This window comes from Ambystoma mexicanum, chromosome 5q, assembly GCF_040938575.1.
Source record: "Ambystoma mexicanum isolate Mex_15411 chromosome 5q, UKY_AmexF1_1, whole genome shotgun sequence".
NCBI classification, from domain to species: domain Eukaryota; kingdom Metazoa; phylum Chordata; class Amphibia; order Caudata; family Ambystomatidae; genus Ambystoma; species Ambystoma mexicanum.
The window spans coordinates 1,317,726,920-1,317,742,134 of NC_090933.1; the positions used below are offsets into that span (position 1 = coordinate 1,317,726,920).

The 15,215-nt window shown below is 49.5% G+C and overlaps 2 protein-coding genes across 2 annotated transcripts in view; both read right to left on the reverse strand.

Annotated features, from left to right (window-relative positions):
* The window catches only part of LOC138498495 (zinc finger protein 850-like), a gene marked incomplete in the record, with an annotated part of 1,369,857 nt that overhangs the window by 624,107 nt on the left and 730,535 nt on the right, over nt 1-15,215 (reverse strand).
* LOC138498473 (zinc finger protein 268-like) overlaps nt 1-15,215 on the reverse strand; it is a 77,219-nt gene that overhangs the window by 48,875 nt on the left and 13,129 nt on the right. Inside the window, exon 3 of the mRNA XM_069622221.1 lies at nt 9,219-9,345. The gene's annotated coding sequence lies outside the window, so the exon portion shown is untranslated. The remainder of the gene's footprint in view (nt 1-9,218; nt 9,346-15,215) is intronic.

A 15,215-nucleotide genomic window follows, 5' to 3' on the forward strand; every position in this document is an offset into this window, starting at 1 on the left:
CCCCCTGTCCACAATGTCCAGGGCCACGGTGATAACATGGTCTGACGTAACCTCGCCCTCCTAAAGGATCTCCATCGCCTCGACCCGTTTGTCCAGGAAATCCAGTATCAGGGCCATCTTGTACCATAACTCCAGGACATACCTGGCTAGGATAGCTAAAGCGTTTGCCACCTTGACCGTCGTTGTCGTTGAGTAGATGACCTTTCTACCTAGGGCCTCCAACTTCTTCCCCTCGTTAACGGAGGCTGACAGATTGGATGATTTCTTCTGTGCGGACGCCGGGAATACCGAGTCCGGTGATGGCTGGGATCGCAGACACTTTGGGGCAGACTCCGGCATCTGGTATTTTTTCTCCAGCCGGTCTCTCTTCGCCAAGGCTGAGGCGGGGGTACTTCAGCAGTGCCAGACCCTCATACCAGACGTCGTCCAGCAGGGGCACCGCTAGAATGGTTTTCCTTTTTCCCTCCCGGCGTTGATAAATGAAGTCCTCCTTCGTCGTCTCATCTGGCATGAACTGGAAGAGTGCCAATGCGCATGTGACCATGTAGTGGAAGGAGCCCATTTCGTCCAGGGAAGATACCACTGTTGTCGTCGGTGTCTGTCGTCGCCGTGTCCATCCCTGTATCACTGGGGGTGGGAGGGTGGCACTGGCGGCTGGAGCGGAGGCGTAGGGCGCCTCTTCCTTTTCTTTGGCGGTTGTCGCCCTAGTGTCAAGAGGGTCATCGCCAGTGGTGCTGGTGGAGATGCCATCGGCATCCTCGTCTTTATCTCTGACACCAGTGTGTGGAGGGGTGAGAGAAAGTCCTGCGACAGATCTCTGGGAGGTGCCTGGGGAGTAGGGTAGCTGAGCCCAGCGTCCATGTCATCATCGTCGGCGGCCTCTCTGGGGTGGACTACCGCCTCAACATCCCAGTCATCCCCAATGTCTTCTTGGATGGTATGGATGGAACCCTCATGTTCCTCTTTGAAATGAAGAAATATCCGTGCCCTGGAGCTCTTCTACAACTCACCCACTGACCCTGGCCGCCCGGGTCTCCGTAGGGTTACCCTGGACCAGAACAGCCCCTTTTGCCTTCGAAAGGGCGGCCGCCACCAGCTAGATAGATGAGGACGATTTAGCTTGTATACCCTGGGCTTTTACGGGCAGGTTGGACATCTTGTCCTGCTGTCTGGCCTTCTCCGGTTTCTCCCGCAGCTTGCCTGGGGTACCCGACTTTCTCTATGGCGAAGAACTGGAGTGACAGCTGGAGACTGAGGCCAATGGAGATGTTAATGAGTGCGCCCTGGCCGTCGTGGAACCCGCTTGCACGGCAACCCCAATGGAAACTGCCTCACAGTGCTTGGCCTTGTCTTGGGCACCCACGGATGGAGCGGCCTCAAAGGAATTAGAAGCCTACTTTGACTGGCCGGATCCGGATGAGGCATGCCCCTGTGAACCACAACGGGCAGGGGCCTTGGCTCTGAGCCACGCCGCCAGTCTGGTGTGCCGATCCTTCATAGTGCGCTAGGTAAAGCCACGACAGATCTCACAATCTTCCTCCTTGTGTGTCGGGTGAAGACAATAAAGGCACTGGGAATGCTTGTCCTCCATGAAAACATTCTGCAAACCGCAGCTGGTGCAGAGCTTGAAGAGGGAAGCCCCGTCCTCCTTCACCTCCGACATGGTCCGGCATGCAGTGTAGGCCTGATGGTCTTCTGGAAACTTTGAAGAAGAAATACTTGATGATTCTGCCCTTGAGGATCCTATGAAAGATGCCGTCAAACAGAACCCCATTAGTCGGATGAAGAAATGATAGCTCACAAACTTGATTGAACAAAAATAGGATTTTACTAGCAAAAAACCGCAATAAACGCAAAAAGCTGTAAGAGCGAAACACGAGGACTCCCAACACTTGGATGTGAGATAAAAATCTCAAGGTGGCTGCCAGAGGAGGGGCTTAGAGAGAGGGCAATCATTGGCTAGGGGCAGTATGACCCAGAGCTCAGTGGTTGGTTTATAGGAGAAAGACCGTTTTTAAACTAACGTGAAACTGTTTTTCCTTTTACCGAGAATTCCCGGCCTGACGACGGGGAATATTCATGAGCATGTGAATCCATGCCAGACCCCATACTGGAAAATATAAGGATGAACAAAAAAACAAAAACACATGGTAATGCAGGTTTAAATGAAGATGGGGGACAGAGGGCAGCTTTCTGATTGTAAGAAGTAGACTTGGTGTCCTTTTGGTGGGCAGAGGCTTGGAGGCCTGTGTTCATTGCATGCTTAGGGAGAGCAGTGGCACTGTCTTGCTCTGCATTTCTCTTGCATACTTTCCTGAAACCAAGATGGAGAGTAGGTCCTTTGGATGAGTAAATGCATGCTACTTTGCCCTTGCAGTTCTTCTCCTCCAGGCAAGCAGCATGCATTTTAGGTTCAGCTTTTCTGCATGGGAATACCATTGTAAGTACCTCCTCAAGTCATGCTACGGTGCTGGACATGGAGGGCATCACGGGAACTGGAGGTGCAGAGGCGGGTGCCAGCAGCTAGGAGGCATGAGGTGAGTCAACCGCCCCTGCCCCAGCACATGTGCATGCATCAATGACAGCCTAGCAGAAGATGCCCCAGTCAACAGAATCAGGAGACAAGCATGGTGACATGGTGCAGTGAGTGGGTACCACATCTACCACCTACCACAATAGCCATGCAAGTCTGAGAAGTGGGGAGGGGCGCGAAGGGACCCATCAAAGTGTCATGCAGTACATACCCATGCTGGCATCATAGCAGAGTCATGTAGCTAGCCAAACCCCCGCCGCCCCAATTTGAGTGGCACCTGTGGAGGGGACTTGCGAGAATGTGCACCAGAAGCATGCATGCCAGACAACAACTGCCCAGCACGGACCCCCTTGCCATTCCCACACACAGGCCAACAACCAACTGTCCATGTGACACGCACCCATATCCACATCTGTCCCCATCATTGTGAACACACATGTGAACACCCCTGACCAACCATGCCCATCAGCCCAATTGTCTGGGGGTCCTACTCAGCACCATGTAATAAATGTCTTGCATGCCAAAACACGCGGGGAATGAAACCTGACGGCATCTCCTATGTTCCATACAGGCACTCAAGCAATGCCAGAGGCATTTGATGATGAGTTGGCAGGCCCATCTGGGAGTTGGACGTCTCGGCACTCAGGAACCGCCAATACTACCACCACCACCCCGCAAAGAGGCAGACAGGCCATGCAATGGTGCATGTCCCACCATAACAACATATCACAGCAACACCAGGCCCACCTCCCACCCACAGTCCACCAGGAGCACAGTAAACCGAGCTGCACCCACTCCTGCAGCTGTGGGCTCCGCCACAGAGGCTACGTAACCTAGCGGAATGACCGTTGAAACACAGGGAGACAGCAACCTGGTCACAACACATGCGAAGTGCCACCAACCTCTGGCTGCAGTCTCTGGCAGCCACCTCCCACTACATCCGAGAGCTCGCCCAGCCGTAAACAGCGTAGACAGACCCCATGAGAGCCCACCATGCTGGCAACAGCATGGACAGACCCCTTAGCGCCCACCACACCATCGGCGCATGCATACGCCCAATCCGGACACTGACACACCATCATATGGCTCCCCTTACAACTGCCCACGCCGATAGCGCACCCCCTCTCAAGCGCAGCCTTCACCTACACTCAGCATGTTGCTGCAGAGGTTGCGGTACATGAAGCAGAGACAAAGGGAGATGGAGGCCATTGAGCATACACTCTCAGGACACCTGCAGACCATACGCGACAGTACCCATGGGAACACACGCAGGATTGCGCGGGACAACGCAAGGAACCGGACAGTGACAACTGCCAGTATGGCCACACTGATGCCATTTGGCCAGAGGGTCATGGAGTTGATGTAAGGCGTATCAGCACTTGCAGAGGCCATCCGCCAAAGCAATGAGTTGGTGCGCCAACATCTCCCGGGGCCTAGCTACATCCCTTCAAGTTCCATTACCCCAACAGGGGACTCGAAGGAGAGCACACTGAGGCGTCAGTCCCTGCGCCACCATTGCTCCAGATCACCAGGTGCTGGGAGAGGGAGGCCAGGGGGAGGGGAGGGGGGAACGAGGCCACGGACACAGTCAATGACGTGACACCAATTGCCCCGAGTGGCCATGCCATGGAGTTGGTGCTGGGAGGGGGGATAGAGTGCTGGGGAGTTGGTGGTGGGAAGTGGGATAGTTGGTGCACAATAATAATTCACTAAAACTGTTCAACTTCATAAATGCGAGAACATTCCTGATTGTGTTCATGTGCAATGTATTCACAGTGTTGGAAGTGGCTTGAGTCAGGGTAGTGCTCTAGAAGAAATTGTCTATTAGTGCCTGCCGTGCAAGTCTCCCATCTCTCACGTCATTCCTTTGAGTGGCTGGTCTGGTTCCGGCCTCCTGCCTCATGCAGTTCATCTGAATCTTCCTCTGGGTGAGGCATGCCCGCGTCTGGGGTAGTGGCACATTCCTCCTCAGGCAAATGTTATGCAGCATTGCGCACACTAGCACAGTTTTTCCAACCTTGTCCAGGGCGTACATTAGGGCTCTGCCAGTACGAACTAGGCACCAGAATCGTACCTTGACGATTCTGAAGGTGCGCTGAATGCACACACTGCACACTGAGGACATGGTTGTAGGTGGTCTCGTATGGTGTACATGGGTCATGCACAGGGGGCATCAGTCACACCAGCTGGGGACATCTGCAGTCATCTGAATGAAATGATGCACAGATAATAGTCACAATGTCATACTTGGGGGAGGTCTCACGCAGTATTGGGGCAATGGTCATCGTGTGCATGTATGTGTTCATGCCACCCATGCCATGTGTATGTGTGATGTCTGTGCAGCCTTTGTCAAAGGTGTCATGTATTCCTTTGCCTGCACATGCACCCTGTGTCATTGTGCCGGTTGTTCAGCGGTGTGTCCCTGGTGGTTGTGTGCAGCTCTCATGCATGGGACATGCTGGGTTGGTTTGTGTCCTACCCTACTACTCTAGGGGCAGTGTGTCAACATTCCCAGGTGGACGCGCGTGGGCTCATGGCTGTGGCACTGGCTGTCCTGCAATTGGGTGCTGTAGTGTGGTTATGGTACATGTGGTCATGTGTGTTGTAATTGCTGCAGTATGTGTATGTCAGCGTGTGTCCAGGTGTGTCCAACGTGTGCATGTGCCCTTTGCTATCCCCTGTTGTTGGTGTGGGTGCTTGTCGGGTGCTGCTAGTGCAATCACTTGCCATGCCATGCGTCAGTGTTAACTCCCCCCAACCCCAATTTTTGTCAGGTGCTTCACTGTGCATATGTGGAGGCGATTGTACTCACCCAATATACACGTCCGTTGTCCTCTGCGCCTCTCCATGTATCCCGGAAGTGTGCTGTAGTGAAGGACCATGGAACCAGCTTGACCAGTGGGGGCACAGCTGTGCAGATTTTGATACTGCTCCCAATGTCCTCCTGGATTGTGGCCAGCAGTTTGGTGATGTCTCCCTGTTCATGCGGTACATGGTGACCAACTGGGTGTCAGTGAAGGCCCAGGGTAATGGTTTAACCCTGGGGATGGGTGCTCACCTAGCTTGGAAAGTTCTCCTCCTCCTCCTATTCCCCCCACTCCCCCCCGTGCTCACTGTGCCCTGGCCTGGTTGTCCAACATCTCAAGATTCAGATGCAGCACGGAGCAGCTGGCTGTTCCAGCGTGCAGCAAATAATGGCAGCATGGTGTTAGAAACAGTGTTTGGGGTAGGGGTGTGCCTTTGTTAGGCAGAATCACCTGCTGTACCCAGTCATCTTGGGAAACAAAGCCTATAAAAGGCCATGCCACTCTGCAATCCGTTGTTAGGCAGAATCATGTGCAGTACCCTTTGGGATCACTACAGGCAATTACGACTACACGTGTAAGCACACTTTCACCTTTGGTACAGGCCTGTACTACACAGTAAAGTGGTAGCGATGGCTGAGCAGCCAGACTTATCTCCAGAGTTTAAGTGAGCAGTAGAACAAGTTACACAAAGGACCAATGATACAGTGATTCAAATATACACTTACTCGAGGTTTCCTGGTAAAAGAATATACATTTATTTACACATAGGGCCTCATTACAACTCAGGCGGTAAGGGGTTTACGGCGGCGTAAACAGCGCCGACCCTTACCGCCTGATTCCGAGGTCCCTTAGCGCCATGGAGGTTTTAACACCTGCTTTTAGCAGGTGTTAAAATCCATGGCGCTAAGGGACCTTGTTGTTAATTACGCCACCGTAATTTACGGTGGCGTAATTAACGCCTTCCCCACTCCCATTATGCCCTATGGGGCTAAAATGGGAATGGGGAAGGGTAAATGGGTAAATGGGGACTTACCGCCCCACTCACCTCGGAATGGGGCGGTAAATCCGCCAACCACCATGGCGTAAACCTAGTTTACGCCATGGTGGTAAAGGTACGACCCAGGCGGTAACTTACCGCCTGGGTCGTAATGAGGCCCATTGACTTCGAAAACATTACACTAGCACAAGCAGCTCATTATCACACACTTATAAACCACATAAATCGAACCGGGAAATAAATGAACAAATTTAGCTCCAAAATGAAGTGGGAGAAAAATGGCACTTCAGATACATAGAAAACGGAGGAAAAGACAAGGGTATAAGAATAGACAGCCCGAATACATTAAAAGGCAGGTCAAAAGGTTTTAGTTAAATACAACTAGCAATTCTTCTCAACAGGCTGGGCCAAAGTCAATAGTTCAGAGTCTTTTGTCTAGGATAGCACAGTTCTGGTATATAAGGGTTAAGTCTTTGCCACAGATTTTCAAAGGATTTGGCTAGGTGAAAAGTTTGACGAATATTTGGAGAAGGACGAACCTTCGAAGTTGAGGAAAGTTATACGCACTTTCTCGATGGCCGAAAATATTTCCAGACCGCTTTTGCACAGTACCTTTTTAAACTGAGAAAGCTGTATCAGAGGCAGTTGTTCCTGGAAGGTCCGAGCAGGTCTTGCAGTTCCTGAGCTTCAGTCGTGGGGACAAGAAGGAGGACGTCAGGAGGTTCCTGCACTGCTCAGGGATGAAGCTAAAGCTGTAGCAAGATGTTGCTCTAAGGTGTGAGTGCCTTAAAGACAACAAACTGGTTTCCTTCCAACTGGCTATCCGGTTTTCAAGCAGCACTCTGCTGAAAATGCGACCCGTATCAGACGGTGTCCAGGTGGCTTACGAGTTGGTTGTTCCCACCAAACTCAAGGGAAGAAGGTAACCTTGAAGGGCTTCTCTGTCGATTGGAGTTTCAGGCAATTCGGACCTGCAGCAGGGCTTCACTGGTCATCCAGGAGTTGCAGCAGTCCTCTTCCTTCAGCTAGTCTTCGGTTCTTTCGTTCCAGAGGTTGACTGTCCTTTCCAAGTCCCAGAGACCTGCTTTTAAAATGTTTTCCCCCATTCATTCAGCCTGGCTGCCACTCACCCAGCAGGGTGGCTGTCCTTGCCGGACAGTCAGCCAGCCAGCCAGCCAATCACACCAGAGTGCATTCAGGTCTCCTAGGAGACTAAGCACAGGGAGTTTCGGGCACCTCCCTCACAACCTGTCCACCCCAGACACTCGGCACCAGAGGAGGGCTTCAGCACAGAAGCCCGCCAAAATGCATGAACAAAGGGACCAAACCTGGTTTGGCGCACAGAGTTAAACACAAGAAGGACTTTTCCTAAAAGAAATGGTGAAAAAGTTGACCGGAGTCTGTTTTTACAGATAGGTCTTGGGCGCCATATTGAAAAATGTGGCTTCCCTTGATTTTGAGCTACCGTTGTTAGTAGTCGCGAAAATTCTAGGTAGATGATCTAAACCACTGCCACCAGCCATTCAAAATAGGAAAAGGTAACATTTTACTGTTACATGAGTGTTTTGACGCAGGAGAAGCTAAGCAACCCCTCCAGCACTCTATAGGAAGATAGTGTGTGCTGGGTCAGTAAATTTAAAAAGACTAGTAAAGCCAATTTAACTTTACATGCTCTGGGAGACGCTAGTCAGTCCCAGAGAAGGTATTTAAACCTTGGGGAGTCTGAAAGACACCCCTGTGCCACTGCACTAACGGTGCTGTGTGACACACATAAAAAGATGATGCCACTGGAGTTGCTTTAAGACTCCATAACCACAGAACACAAAAGTAAAACACACACAAAATACATGGAAGAGTGGGGAAAAAAAAGGCTCACACTCTTCCCAGGTAGAAAATGTAATCCCAGAAATCCAGCAAAGTTGCCGGGGGGTCTCAAAAGGTAAGGGAAATTAGCACATTCTTGAGAATTCTCCCTAACAGCCTTATGTAGCCCTCTGGAGTGCAGTGGATGCACCTGTGGCTTCATTTCTAGCACCTGTGTTCTTTTACCTCCAGCTGGAGGCTGGAGATAAATCTCAGCTGGATTAGCGCCGGTTTTCGGCGCCAATACTGCCGTACATGGACTTGATATGGCTGTAATTGCCCTTTGTGTTGTCAGGGCTATTAGCGCTGGCTGTAATAGCACCAGTTCGTTTTGGTGGCTGAAGGAATTAGCTCTGACTTGTGATCCGGTGGAGCGGTATTGCTGGTGCTAATTCCCTTACCACTGCATTTAAAGGCTACTGCCTAACTCGCGATGAGGCCCGTTATTGTTTACTGTGGAAGTCTGGGCTTTGTGCCAGACTAATCAGTAGTTATGGAACAGGAAGGTACACTATGGCTAGTGTAGCTTCTGGGCTGCAACACAATGGTCTGGGATGTGTGGCAATAGTTCAATAGTTCTTTTTGTTTTGGTTAATAGTATCCAATGTTCTGATAACAATAATTAAGTCCTGAAAAACTACAATGGACTACCAGGCTTCTGGGCTAGGCCGGATATGAAGGAGATGGTTGACTGATGTCAGGATTGAGCAGCAAAAAAGGGGCAGGTTCTCCATAACACTGACCCCCAGCCCACATAAAACACCAGGAAGGGGAGGCACAGTACACTCCTTACTCACAAAGAAAGCCCTTTTTTGTATGTATTAAGCCATACCGCACCTGGAGGCAAAGGATTCTGTGTGCGTGGTTTGTCTTGAAATGCTGCGATCTGTGCACAGAGATCAAACTACCTTTTCCAAAATGCCCAGCTGCCCATCATCTTGGGAAACAAAGCCTATAAAAGGCCATGCCACACTCCAATCCGTGCTCAGCGTTTGCAGTTCAGGTGAGTAACGCTTACCTGTTAGCAACCCGGTCCATGTGGCGCGTTTTATTCCTACGTCGTTGCCTCCTTGTTTCTTCCTGGACGTTTTTCATTCGTTGGGCTACCGTCTGGTTTCAGGATGAACCCCTGCCCTTTTCCAGACCTGAAAGAAGAAAAGAAGCAGATAAGGGTTACCGAGCAGCATGTCCATGCAAGTTGAATCCATTGTAATATCTGAAAGACCTGTTGCATGCTGGAGTGTGTCAGGCATTTGGGGAATACCTTCTTATCTATAAAACTACGCTGGAGACCTGTTGACTGCCAGAAGTGCATTTGACCTTTGCGCTAATACTTTGTTAAAAAATGCTCAGTGTGAGGTAGATATCTCCAGGAACTCTAAGCACTCGGGTGAGGAGTTCATTCATAGTAACAGCGTGCTTATGGAAGGGTGCTGATATAGAGAAGCTAATGAAGAGTGGCACTAACATTGCGGCTGGCCCACTTGTATGCAACCAGAGAACTTTTCATCAATAACCTATCCAACAGCATTATGAGCCCCTTGCAAAACCGCCAGGTACATATCAGTGATGGGAGGGGACAGAAACCAGGGAAAGGAGGGGACGAAAAGGGTTGGAGCCTAGGTTACACGCTCATTGCTTTTACCGCTCTCTCTCCTCCATGCAGGCAGTGCAATTCACAACCAAGGATTACAGACTACATGACGGGTTGATTCCGCCACAAGAAGGTTCAGCACATAGAAACCCATTTCTTTTGGGGGACCTGGGTGGAGGGGCTGTTTCATTCCATTGCTGCTATCCAGTCCCGCTTTGGAGTCTGTGTGCTATCATCACTTGTGCCTCTGCGTTCCCTGGGAAATATGTGACGACCCCGCAGGACCTCAGGTAAGGTGTTACAACTGATGGGCATGGAGAAAAAAAGAGCATCAGGCTTTTAGACATATAAAAGCTTTCAGCTTTTATAGATAAAAAATCTTTAGGCTTTTGGTAAACAACTTTTCTAAAGCTAGAAAAAAAACAGTTTCTAGGCGGAGGCAGGCAGTGCTATTTGTGAATCCTAAAGGAATGCCATCTGACTGGAGAGCAGAGCTCGAGGACGAGCATCGAGCTGGAACAACTTCCTCCATTATGGCCATAGGGGAGGGGTTAATATTCACACCTTTATTCTGCTTGGATTTTGAAGCTTTTGGAATAGAATGTTTGGGCTCTAGAGACCCAAAGCTTTTCTTTTTGCGAGAATTACTATATTTGACTGATCTGCACAGGGAAGTAATCCTACTTATGGTAATCAGCTCACTACCTATGGAACGATTTTATTCAGATTTGGCTTATGTTTGCATCATGGACAATTCCAATTGACACTACATTTTTTAAGGCACAATTACCTTTTTTGATGCTTTTTGCTAAGTGACCATGATGTTTGGATAGGCGGTTTATCCAACTGGATTTTATATTTTAGAATGTATGGATCGTACAAACCACATACCTTTGAAAGGATGGCAGACAGAAAACGTAGAATAAAACCAATCCAGATTACCAATATAATCACTGCACCTCTTTGCAAGTAACAACAAGGTTTATTATATGCAAAAAGGGTCTCAGACAGTTCCATAGAACGAACCTGACAAAGAGCTTGTCTTATCTCAAGACGTTACACCTTATATAGCGGGAAAAACCCAAATTAACAATACTATGCTTAATAATGAGTACAACATAATCCCACCACCCTCATTAGCTACCATCTATAGAACAAGGTAATCGCCCACCCTGTAGTCCCATGACCGATTGGCCACATCCACGCTACCCCCATTTCCATAGACACATGGTCCCCTACATAGTCACTGCCGAACCCACATGTGTGATTGATGCGTCCTTATCGATAAGCTTGTAAACCTGGGACCATCACATGATGTTCACCCTCCTGTTCTAGGCGCGATCAAAGAAACTTTGCGAGGCCAACCCTGCTTTTGACGAGACAGTAGGCTTCCTGATTAACCTAGATGCCATGGCGCACGCGTGCTGCACCTCCCAGTTTGTACAAAATGTATTGGCATCAACTCTGCTACTCCTGTGCCGAATCACAAGACTTTCCAGACACAGCTCCCTGCCCTTATCTCCTCACAACCCCAGGTGCCCATGGATGATGTGACAAGGGCACCTTTCTCGAGTCTGAATTTCAAGGATTTGTTTGCTTAAGTTGTGCGTCTAGGTGTAATCCATATGGGGTGTTCGTCCCAGGGTGAGTGCAGTAGTGTTCTAAATCATCGGCTGGCTCGTTGGCATTACACAGCCACGTGCACTAGTCTCATGAATTTGTCTTTCAAAGGGCACATCCCGGACTGCTCTTTTACCAACTAACATTCCGTTCCCATCACATCCAGGCCCTGCAGTTGGATACAAATAGTGTTTATCTGCGTACAATGAATGCCTCCGACCTCGGCTTCTCTGCTGGGGGAATGGAAAAAGGGCTTTGTTTTTGGAGCTGGTGTTACCGAGCAGCAGATCCACACCAAGTCCTGCATTCTCATCTGTTCATCGTGTGCTAGGCCTTAACATCCAAAATGGCGTTACTCCTATCACTTTTACCACACTGATCTCGTTTATGCCACACTACCCTACTGACTCCATCTTCCCCCATATTGCACATCAATACGTACTAATAATACAACAACTAAACACCAGCCTATAAAGGTGCCCTACCTATAACCGCTGCAACTGCAACATAAATACATTTGTTGCTCTTACTGTGTTGCTATATGTGGGTATCTAAATGTATCGGACCTAACTAAGACAATGGGCCTCATTACAGGGACGGCGGTAAGGGTTAACGGTCACCGTTAATGGCAACGGTGACCGTTAACCCTTACCGCCGTACTACGAGGTCCCTTTGCGGGTTGGAGGAATTAACGCCTGCTTCTTGCAGGCGTTAAAAACCAACCCGCTAAGGGACCTCGGAGCTAATTACGGCACCGCAAAATTGCGGTGCCGTAATTAGCGCCTTCCCCATTCCCATAGAGCCCTATGGGGCAGAAATGGGAATGGGGAAGGGCAATGGCGGAAGGGGGATTTACCGCCCCTCCAACCTTGGAATGGGGCGGTAAATCCCCTTTCCGCCAAGGCGGTGCCGGTAATTTACCGGCATGGTCCAGGGTGCTAATAGCACCCTGGATTACCGCCTTCCGTGTAATGAGGCCCAATGTATACACTGTCCATGGCACACCCTTCACTCTGCTCCTACACGGTGGATCACTTCTCAAACGGAACCTTTCTGCCTGGCTGGGACGCTGTATGTGCATTCAACACCATCCCAACACCTTCAAGAAGGACCCAGGCTCCAGCTCTCTTCTCCCTACTATCAGTGGACTGTAATGAGTATTAGAGATAGTTTTACCGATTTTCAATATCACTTTGGGAAAGAGGAGAGGTATTGAGAATCCATTTAATTTTATGAGGCCGTTTAGTAGGAATTGGGTGTAGTCAATTACTTTTATGGAGCTTTTATGTTTTTGAGATGGTTGACCCATCTTGAGTAGACCTACAGGGTAGACAAAGATAGCTGTAATTCCATTCATAACCTTTTGCATGTGGAGTGTTTTATGTGTAGTTAGAATAATAGTGGCAATGTGTTTTTATTCCTTATTTCTCCTAATAAAATAATTTCACTTTACATGACAGCGCATCAAGTATTCATTATCGAGAATCGAGTCAGAAGCATTGATGAATGCGTATTAAGTGTGGGGCATCTATATAAAGTACTGCATATTGTCTTAATGTATATGGTGCAGGTTTTGATAAAGAATGGATTTGAACAGTAGACTCTCAATAAATTACATGACATTAGTAAATAAGTCCGGTGTAGATGGTGATACTGCACGGGTTTGTTGCCTACTCTCTCAGGTATATGCTTTTCTATACCTCTACCTCTATTCCTGCACAGTCCCTGCTGAGGGGAGGGGGTCTAGCACACTCCCATTGGGGTGGACGAAAGGTTCTGTGAGGTAGAGGTGATAAGAATCACGTCAGAAAGCCATCCCAGAAGTCGCATGAAGGGAACACCTGGGCCCATGGTTTCTAGAAAAGGTGAGCTCCTTTATTGTGTGCAGCCAAATCCAAAGGGCGATGGTAAGGATTGTCATCAAGTGCTGATCCATAGCACGTTTCAGAAAGAAGGGATGGAACCCGCGCATGTGCATAGCGGGTACCGGGTCTGGTTTCCCTGAATGGAGAAATGCCGGGCCCTCCGAGGTCAGAATGGCTCGGTATTTCCCATTCAGGGAACCCGGACCCGGTACCCGCTATGGGGGTAGCCATGCCGCCAAAAGCGGCATGGCCACCTCCGTACTCGGAATGAGGCCCCATGTCCTTTCCCGATTTCACAGACCCAGAGCCTTTCTCAACAAAAAGAAAATGCCTCATTGCTGAAATAAGAGGTCCCCTTTTGTCGGAGGTGTGATTCACGCTCTCGCCCAAACCATGGAAGTTGCATGGACACGACCCTCCCCCCTTGGTTGGTCAGAGATGCCATAGATATACAGGCCATAGGCCACATCGGTTCAACCAATGGTGGGGAATAAGGGTTAGAAAGAAGTTGTGGATAGCCACAGGGAAATAGGGAAACTGGAAAGAGAGTTAGGGAAAGTACATTGGATAGGCATGGGAGACTGTAGGGAAAGCACCACCTGCACACAAACTTAACTAGCTATCCGTAGACCATCTCTACAAGCATGTCACCTGATACTCTGAATGCATAACTCTTCATTCTGCCAATTCTCCTTTTTGACATGTTTTAGTAGTTCATCGCCTCCATGGTAAAGCAGACGCTGCCCTCACCAACTAATCATGCATGATCCACGCCACATATGAGAAGCTTTTCTGAAAAGCATGTTCCGAATGGCATGGGCCATGTTGGCATTCATGTGTCATCATGTCCCCATCCTAGATTTCTCCTCCACTCCCGATATGTTCTAACACTCCACCCTGCTTAGCAGGCTGCCCGGCACCTGAGAGACCAATCCTCTTCACCAGAGTCCCCAGTTAATGTTATGTTACATTGTCTTCCCATTGGGGTGGTCTCCTGACGCTCACGTGGCTCTGCAAGAAAGAGCGTGGGGTGGGATAGGGAGGGTAGAATGATCGGATAGATCCAGAACCAGGAGAAACTGGCATGTGTGTGTGTTGGCATGCAGATGGATAGATTACGTGCACTGGTTGTTGTGGCCGTGAGGGTAAGGTCCAGTGTCTGGGTTGTTTGTTGTATGCAGGTGTTTGTTATTTTGGGTGATTGTTTTTGTTTGTTTCATGTGTAGCTTGGCTGGTAGCTTTGTTCATGCACACTGGCTTGATTTATCCATAAGGGGAAGGTCCAGTGTCAGGGATTGTTTGTTGCACCTGCAAACCAAAACCGTCAGCACTGTGAGAAACCTGAGGGTCTTCTCACTTGTTCTCCCCCACAATCCTCCAGGGAAAGGCCATCGCTTTCGTATCCTGACCCTGGGGGCGGATATGTGAGGGAGGATCACCTGGGAGGAGGAGACTTAGGAGGAGGAACCCCTTTGTGGAGACGCAGTCTCCCCCATTTCCTTTTTTCCATGAACATGATGTTCCCCAAACTTTCATGGGCTATTTTAAATCATGTTCTATCTCCCCTGCCCCTTTCCAACAAACACTGGGAAGAAGAGGCAATTGAGTATAGTGAGGACTACCTCTGAGAAACACCTTAGGAAACAGAGGGAAGACTGCTACCAAGCACCACTAGGTTGTCCCACTAATGAAGCTAAGCAGGGTCAGGCAATCAATCACAACCATGCACACCCGACTTCACTTAACTGCCCAGCAAGGAATAAAAGGTGGGGGCAGAAAGGGCAAACAGAGCGAGCTGGGGATGCAGAGTGAACCATGAGAGCCAGAAAGTAGGGCAGTCTGGAGAGTTTGGACGAGAGCAGAGTGGTGAAGCGCTGGCCCGGTGTGCATGAGGGGCTGCAGTGTGGCTAGGGAGCAGTGTCTCCAGAGAGCCGGA